At 46.2% G+C, this 8439-nt stretch overlaps 1 long non-coding RNA gene across 1 annotated transcript in view; it reads left to right on the top strand.

The window, feature by feature from the left end:
- Window positions 1–3418: 3418 nt before the first annotated feature.
- LOC132648995 (uncharacterized) overlaps window positions 3419–8439 on the top strand; it is a 60217-nt gene continuing 55196 nt past the window's right edge. Inside the window, exon 1 of the long non-coding RNA XR_009587378.1 lies at window positions 3419–4108. This is a non-coding gene — a long non-coding RNA (uncharacterized LOC132648995). The remainder of the gene's footprint in view (window positions 4109–8439) is intronic.

Raw genomic sequence — 8439 nt, 5'->3', positions numbered from 1 at the left:
TCCTGCAGGGCCCCGCCTAGCTCATGGGATGGTACCTCCCACAACCAGGGAAACACACCCAGGGACATTCCCGGAGATACGTTTCCACACTGATTCTGAAACCCATCAAGTTAGCAATGAAGGTTAACCGTGGCACCACCATTTCTTACAAGTTACTTGGTCAGTGGAATTTTTGTATTAGCAACAGAAAACTGACTAGGCCAATTTCGCGATGAAGATGGTTGACCACTTGTTACGTGCCAGGCCTTCTGCTAAGGGGATTATAAATTCTTCACTTAAAGAGTCCAAGACCTCTTGAGATTAGTACCACCATTCTCACCCATTTTAGAAGTGAGAAGATCGAGGGATGGAAGATTCAAATCACCGCCAAGTTACAGCCAATAGTCACAGCTATGTGCTTTCCTAGCCTATCTCCCGGGAAAGGACCAAAGTGTGAACCTTGGCTCAGTTCGCTTTAGTGGGGCCCGAAGGCTCTGAATTCACTCTAAGATTCTCCATGAGTGCCTTCTGCTTCATGGGCGAGAGCTCTCAGTGAGCTTAGCCTGTTGGAGGAAGCCCAGGTTTTGGGTCAGCTCCAGACTCAAATTTGGCTCCACCCCACATTGGCTCAGTGTAACTTCAGCTAAGCCTCCCTCCAGCTCGGCTTCTCCGGGCATCTGCTCCCTTGGCTGGAGGAAGACGGAGTGGTGGTTTCAGTCCTGTAGTGTTGGTGGAAGTCCAGACGCCAGGCAAGGAGCAGCCCTTGAGAAACCGCATTTCCCCTCTGCTCTCTCATCTTCACACGTGTAATGCGGGCCTGAGCAGGGCTTTTGCAGAGTGGGTCTGGGAGCATCCTTTCTGGAGGTGCTGAGAAAAGCAGTTAATCAGTTTGTTTGCTGTCTTGCCCGGCACCTGTCTGTCTAGACCTATGCCCATCACAGAACGCTCTGCCAGGGTAGAAATGCTTTTTATCTGCCTTGTCCAGTGCGGTGGCCAAGACCCACATGTAGGCGTCAAGTGCTTGAAATGTGGCCAGTGCAACCAGGGATCTATGTTTAGCTTCTGTTTAATTTTATGTCCTTTAAATTCAAACACACTGTCTGTCTGCTTCCACAGCAAAGCTCAGGGACACCAAAGCTTTAGCCCCAGAGCTTGGCAGGGCTGTGGTATCAATCTTGTCATGTTGCCGTAAGTCCAGAGTCCAGGCAGGGAACAGCATGGGAATCGACGTTTTCCTCCCCCTCTCTCAGCCCTCGCTACTCTCAGGGCCGAGGGAACAAATGTCCTGTACGCTCGCCTATGCGGGAGGCCATGTGTGTTTGTAGGGAGGGGTGGGGACCGGGACAGCCAGATGCAGTCAGTAAGCAGCATTTTAGGGAAGAAAGAGAGGAAGACAACATCAAATGTTTGGGCATTCCTGGAACCGGTGAGCTCCAAACAACAAACCACAAATGTGCCCGGGATAAAGAAAGTTCTAGTACTTAGTTAAGCCACGTTGGCCATGTCCCCAGTTCATCTCTCTCTCTCTTTCTCTCTCTCTCTCTCTCTCTCTCTCTCTCTCTCTCTCTCTCCCTATTGTTTGTGTACACCTGCCAGGGCACATGTGGGAAGGCCAGAGGACAACTTTCAGGACTCGCCGCCCCATGGGACTCAGGGATAGAACTCAAATCATCTGTCTTGGAGGCAAGTGTTTTTTTTTTTTTTTTTATCTGCTGAGCCATCTCACTGGCCCATATACTATTTTTCTTGTAGTGATTAGAAGTAAATCTTTAAAGAGAAAGGACCGAAAGGAAGGGGATCTGTGGAGAAAGTCACCCCTCCTCATCCCTCTCTTTCTCTGGAGAAAGGAGAGGCCTCTGGGGACAGACTGGAAGGTGAAGGGTCCTCATGCTTGTGAGTGAGGAGGGAGGGCGTGGATGTCACCCTGGGATGCTCGGTTTTCCACCCCACTACCACGAGCGTGGTGTAAATGCATAGTGGCGGCAGTAATGATAATAAACATTTGATTTACTGAGCCCGTGGCGAGGCAGCAGCAATAAGAGGATTACATCATTTAATTCTTCCCGAGAGACTGGAGGTAGACGGTCTTGGGTAACATTTTAAAAGCAGTTATTATGTACAAATTATTGCTCCAACCCTTAAACTTCATAATCTTCCCATGAGAGGCCACCACTCTTCTCCTAATGGAAGGTATGGGTATGACCCGGACAGGCTGAGCAACACACCTGTAATCACAGACGAGACGGCGGTGAGGGCAGGATTACGGTCCCATCAAGTCTGGCTCCCAGCTTCAGACTGACCACCCCAGAAGGAGAGCTGATTTTTCTGTTTACACTTCCTCGTTCATGGCGTTTTGTTACTTCAGTCCTGACCAGAAGCGCTGGTGCTAGAATTGCTCCCTAAATTAGGGTGGATGTTATTTCAGTGATAACGGGGATTGGCCAGGGACTGGGGGGCTGACTCTCTGCTTTGGAGAATGCATTGCTTCCCACATTCCGGGGCGGGGTGGGGGTGGGGGTCGGAGTGGGGGGTAGGGGAGGATGATCAGGTCTACTCTTGCCTTTAGGATGCTGCTAAAATCCAAGCTTTATAGCTGGGCGTGGTGTCATATGCCTGTAACCCCAGGACTCAGGGTTCTGAGGTAGAGAAGGACTCACCAGAATTCAGGACCAGCTTGGGCTACCTAGTGAGAGGTCTCAAAAACAAACAAGCAAAGCAACAGCAAACAGCAAACAGACAAAACAAAAGTCAAGGAGGCATGAAGAGAGGGCCTTGCCGCTCAAGTTCAAGGACCTGAGCTGGGATCCCCAGCCCAGTGGGTGTGTCTGAACCTCCGTACCAAAAGTGGGCTGGCCAGGCGCTTCGGATTCAGTGAGAGACCTTGTCTCAGAACAGCGCCTGAGAAAGTTGCCTGACTTTGGTCTAGCTCCCACACGATGTACACACAGACGCCCCATGCGGGCACGCATGTACAGGATGGGGAGCGTCCCCCCCTCAAACTAACTCCAAGCCTTGCAAGCAAACACACCCAGGGTTCCATTCAGGCCTCAAGCTACTGCCTGGGCGAACTTAAGTTCTGTAACTTTGAGTTCTGTAAACCTCAGTTTCCCACACTGAAAAGTGGTGACCATGACAGTTTTTAATGGGAAGGTTGTAAAAATCAAATGACGCAATGTAAATAAATGCCCTTATATGCATTAAGCTAGCACTGTATTATAACTTCTTCCAAAGACAGTGAAGCAAGAGACGAATTAGATGACTGATGCTCTGGAAATGAACCGTGAGGCCAGAGAATGGAGCGTACAGTCCTCCTACGTCCTTTGCAGTTCCATAACCCAGTGGGTGTCTCCGGCCCCTCTCAGATTTAAGAGCGCGAATCGATGGACTGTTTTACTGTGGTCATCCTCATGCGTTTCTCTCTTTTACCACTAGGTGGCGACAACTCTCCACCATTGCTCTTTATCAGCCATTTACTCTGCGGCTCTAGGCTCTAGAGCGGCTGTGTTGTGGACTGGGCCATTGGGAGACATTTAAGCTATTCAGACTGAGGGGACTCTTCGAGAGAGCACTAAGAAACCCCAGGACACAAATAGACAGCCATTACCATCCCTGAGGGACCTCCTCCAGCCATACCAACGGTGTTTGTCCCCAAGGCACAAACTCCGAAACAGAATTTATATTTATAATAAAAACCTTCATCTTTTTTTCCTCCCCAAACAAGAATACATCATTTCTAATTCTCAGAGGGGACACAGCCCTAATGGCTGAGAAGCGAACCTCAGCGTGGCGGGGTACTTCATGGTACAGTGAACACACTATGTGAACAGCATCCACTAACCTCTTAGAAACAGACTATTAGGGTCCTGTCCTGGACCAGACCAGTCAGCATATGCAGCATCAACTGTCTCTACAGGGGACCACCATTCTCATTAAAACTTGGTAACTTACTCTGGCATCAAGGAGGCACATTCTTCCCAGCAAGCTGTATTCAATTCTCAAACTCAATGGAGATTCATCTAGCCTGGGCATCATGGTTCATCAGTATTCTTACCCTATCATCCTATTTGTCTGTTACCCGACTTTAGCTCACACCCGTGGACAGCTGAAGACACTGGACTTGGACTTGGAGGTATGCTAGCTGAGAAGTGAGAAGTGAGGTCTGCTGAGTCCACAGCGATCAGATTTCAAAGCAGTAGTGGAGGCGATCGTCTGCGATTATTCAGGGCTTACTATGTGTGAGGCCTTATTGCAACTCTGGAGTCTATTCTGTTATATAATTCTCTTGGAGGATGAGACATCATTATTCCCACTTCAAAAACGAGAAAACTGGACCTTGAGAGATAACCCAGTAAGTGTAGAGGGACTTGTTTTTTTTTTTTTTTTTTTTTTTTCAGAGGACCCGAGTTTGTTCCCTAGCACCTACATGGTGGCTCACAACCATCTGCATCTCTGTCTCTGTGATGACAGACAGAGGAGGTTCTGTCAACCCCTCTGACTTCCTTGGACACCAGCATGCCTGCGGTGCACATACATAAGCGCAGGCAAAACATTCATAAAATGAATAAATCTAAAAAGCGAAGAAACTAAAGAGTAGACGCTGAGCTGCTTGGCTGGGGCCATAGGCATGCTGCGTAAGTGACTGGCCCAGAATCTTGACCCCAGCCCGAGGGCTTAAGCAATAAAGCTTAAGGTCTTCCCCCGACAAGGTCACATAAATTCCCCGTATGTGTGTTTTGAAGCACTTGTCTATAATTACAAAGCACTTTTGAGTAAATGTTTTCAGCATAAAGTTAATAATCATGCCCAGAGTATTTCCTTCTCAACATTTGGTCCCTTCTCCGAGCACTCATCTTATTATCCTAAATAGCTATAATGGATTGTCGTGGACTGGGCTGCTTAAAACAGCAAAAAATGTATTGTCTCCCGTTTCTGAAGGCCAGTCATGTAAAACCGAGACATCAGCGGGACTGGGCTCTATCTAAAACCTGCACAGTGGCCTTCTCTCTAGCTTCTTCCTGGCTTCTAGGAGACACTGGTCATCTTTCAGGTCCTTCTGTCATAGCAGCATGTCCCAGGCACAGCCTCTGCCTTCTGATGGGGTGTTCTCTTATGCTCTATTTTCTTACGCTGTCACCAGTCACATCAGTTAAAGGTTCAGCATACCCCACAGTGACTTCATCTAAATTTGCTAATTATGAGTGATTTTCACACATCATCACATTCTCAGGAGTGGTGGGACAGGACTTCCACATATGTTTTCTTGTGTGTGTATGGCTGTGTATGTGTGTGATAATCTTATCTATAGTAGTATATCCAAAAGGCAGTATAGAGACTAGACACATGGGTTTGAGAACCTTCATGCTAGAGTTCAAACAATGGCTCTGTCATCCGGTGACTCTGGGCTAGTGGCCCAAGCGTCACAGGACTGCTTTTCTGAGGAGATTTTGCTGCGCCTCCCCTGCTTTCCTGGAGCTCACATTACTAATCTGATGTAGACCAGGCTGGCCTCAAACATGTGATCCTCCTGCCTTTGCTTCTTTAGTGCTGAGATTACAGGCGCGTGCAAGGTCTGGGTGGATTGTTTTGACGTGCATCAAACATCTCATGCAGTTTTGTAGCAGAAGCTGTTTGTTCCATGACCCCTTGACTTTCTGGCTCACCCATGGCTGACAGCTCACATTTGTCATCTTGTCACCTTATAAGATAAAACAGCACATTGATTTCCCTTTCCCAGTGTATAGGCTAATGTCCAACTTTACCGGAGACCAAGTTTTTGCTGAGCTGTGTTCCCCTGCTTTACTTCCTCAGAGTTCTCTCCTGGAAGTTTAGCATTGGTAAGCATCTGAGGAAATCCTAGGCCTGGTTGAACTTACATCTGAATTTCTGCCCTCTGGCTCTGCTTCCAGGGTACCGGAGCTGAGGGAAGGCTCAGGGTGAAGGTTTAGGTTAGTGTTACTGTTGATGTTTCCAGTTGTCTAGGGCTTTGCCTCCTCATCATTTGGTATTTCCACTGTGTTTCAGTGTTCCTACCATTTGCCCTCTAATGTCAATAATGACAAAGATTTCCATACACATCAATAGTCTCTGGAGGAGGCCATCTAGGCTCAACCACAGGAACCTGGCCTTTGTTACCACTGGGCACGTGTGACAGGGTGAGAGAGCTGGAGCACCTTTCACCTTACTGTGACTTTCCTCTTTCCTCTTGCTTCTTTTACACATCTGGCTTCTGAATGATCCCCCCTCAGTTGTGTGTACAGGGAACCAAGTCTGTTTTATAGCAGTATCTGGGCTGAGTAACTGCTACTGTTGACTCAGCCTAACATTTCCACCTTCTCTGACTCCTTAACCTCATTCAGACTCTCTTCCTCTTCTTGCACCAACTGCCATTTAGCAAATGACTACCAGGTGGCAGGTATAAACACACACACACACACACACACACACACACACACACACACACACACACACTAATATGGTTCTTAGCTCAAAACTCCAAAACTCATGGAATAGAGAGGGACCTTTTGTTGTCGTTGTTAATAAAGACCAAGAGGGCATAAAAACAAGGTCACTTACTGTGGTTATGCGGTAGTTGAGGCTACATTGAACTACAGGAACTGCAGTTATCTGGGGGTGGAAGGTGACCCAAAGTAACTACCCCAGTTCTTTGTGGAACTGAATTCCGTCTAAGGACTCAAACCATGAAACATCGATTTTCCCCAGTAAATAATGCCTTTCATAGCAGGCATCCTTAGCCCTTCCCAGCAAGAGGAACTGACCTTTGAACTCCTTGAGTCTCTCCTGTTCATCCAGGCCTAAGATTTTCTCAGATCTTTTTTCTTTCTACCTGCCACCTGAAGTAGCTGTTACTTAAGCCTCTGTACCTCTGTTTCTGCCGTCAACTCTTCAAGCCCCAGGCAAGTTCCCAGGAAGATGCCATCTTTTTCCCTTCTGTCACGGAGATCTCAGCTTCTCTAGTTTCATTCAAGTTTATGTCACTCAAGTTCTGATTCATTACAAAATTTGCATTTTCAAGCATGCATTTAAATGAAGACATGCGAGATTGCTGTTCATCCCAGATACTGAGAAAGAGGTAGTTGTTGTGTCATTTATCATAGTTTATTTATAATGATGCTTGGGAAGACTTCATTAATTAAGCTTTCAAAAAAGCCTACTCCCTTCCTTTTCCCAGTAGCCCACCCATTGATTAGAACTGAATATTTTTAAAATCACCACTTGGTAACAAACTGTGGTAGACACTAGAATTAATAATAATAATAAAAAAAAAGAATTGGGGGAGAGCACCATGAAATTTTGTAGGAAAATTTTGTAAATGAAAATGCCCACTCACTGCTTCAAGAGTTCCCATTACACACCCTTCTCTGGTCAGTCCTGTATCCACAGTCTTTGTGGGTGAGTGTTAGGCTCTTGAAGATTCACAGAGGGTGAAAATCTAACCATTCGATGCAAATTCAAGACAAAGTGAAAAGTGAAACAGTTTTTAAAGACAAAAGAGGAGAAGGATTGATGTCAGTGGACACTAGAGGACTGTGGATCCTTGAGAAAGAAGCTGGGAACAGGAGTCCACAATGAGGAGGGCTGAGAGAATAACTCAAATATCAGATGCTCAAGGGATGCCTTTGTGGACACTGAGGAACCCTTCAATGACATGTGAAATAAATCTCTTGCTGACTCTCACTGAGAAAGCTGAACATGAAATGAGGACGACCTGTTACGCTTTCACCATGAGATCCTTACAGCTGTGTATGGAATATGATGACAGCATTTTGGGGGTTTCTGAGAAGTTTAGGAGATGAAGTATAGATGAGGGTTACAAGGAGCATGTCTGAGGGAAGGCTGTATGTTGCCTGAGACCCTCCCATTTTTCTTTCTCCACCTTTTCTTTCCCTTCCTTTCTCCTTTCTGCCACAGACTGAGTAGCCTCTCAGTGAGCAGAAATCAGTGAAGCCAAGGACCATGGACTCAGTCTCTCAAAACAGAGAAATAAAATTCATGCTCCTTTTGCATTGTTCTCATATACTTTGATCAAAGCCATTCAAAAATAATTAACTTAACTCCTATTGTGGAAAAATTATATACATGATACCAGGTTGTGGAAAACATGATTCTTTTGTTTTGAGAGTAGTGATGATCTAAATTAAAGTAAACCTTTTTTTTTTTTTTTGCTGTTGTGGCTCAAATGTGAAATGTTTCCCCACCTTCCCCAGGTTCCTGTATTTGAAGATTTTTGTCTCCAACTGGTGGTTAGTAAAACTCTTAAGAAGATGGCGCTTTGCTATAGTAACTGGGGCAGACCATTAAGTCTATAGCTGTGGTGGTTTGAATAGTATCAATGGCCCCAATAAATTCATGTGTTTGAATGTTTGGCAATAGGGAATGGACACTGCTGGAAGGTGTGACCTTATTGAAGTAGGTGTGGCTTTGCTGGAAGAAGTGTGTCAC

This window comes from Meriones unguiculatus, chromosome 18 (assembly GCF_030254825.1).
Source record: "Meriones unguiculatus strain TT.TT164.6M chromosome 18, Bangor_MerUng_6.1, whole genome shotgun sequence".
NCBI lineage: Eukaryota > Metazoa > Chordata > Mammalia > Rodentia > Muridae > Meriones > Meriones unguiculatus.
Note: the sequence above shows the minus strand (reverse complement) of the source record. Positions and strands in the feature narration are given on the sequence as shown.